Source organism: Macadamia integrifolia, unplaced genomic scaffold (assembly GCF_013358625.1).
Source record: "Macadamia integrifolia cultivar HAES 741 unplaced genomic scaffold, SCU_Mint_v3 scaffold_123A, whole genome shotgun sequence".
In the NCBI taxonomy this organism is placed as follows: domain Eukaryota; kingdom Viridiplantae; phylum Streptophyta; class Magnoliopsida; order Proteales; family Proteaceae; genus Macadamia; species Macadamia integrifolia.
The window spans coordinates 44,740-44,976 of record NW_024870618.1 but is presented as its reverse complement, the minus strand read 5'-3'; the positions used below and the strand labels follow the sequence as shown (position 1 = coordinate 44,976).

Genomic DNA, 237 nt, shown 5'->3' with positions numbered 1-237 from the left:
AAAAAAAAAAAAGAAAGGTGTTTAACTAATCCTGAAGACAAATTGAATGTGTTTGTTTCCTTCCATTCGATTGTTAACACACCTTTGGGCTTCACCTATGTGGTTACACCATCATATGGAACTTGTCATTTGTGTGTGGCTATTTACTAATTTTCTCGGAGTTGCATCTTGTAGTATCTTCTTCTTACTCAGGCATTCTCTTGCTTCCTTTGATTTACCCTTTTTTTTTTTTTTTTT

General features: G+C 33.3%; 1 protein-coding gene across 1 annotated transcript in view; it reads left to right on the top strand.

The window, feature by feature from the left end:
* Positions 1-237, top strand: part of LOC122070836 (disease resistance protein Roq1-like) — a 42,649-nt gene that overhangs the window by 28,796 nt on the left and 13,616 nt on the right. The gene's annotated exons all lie outside the window — the stretch shown is intronic.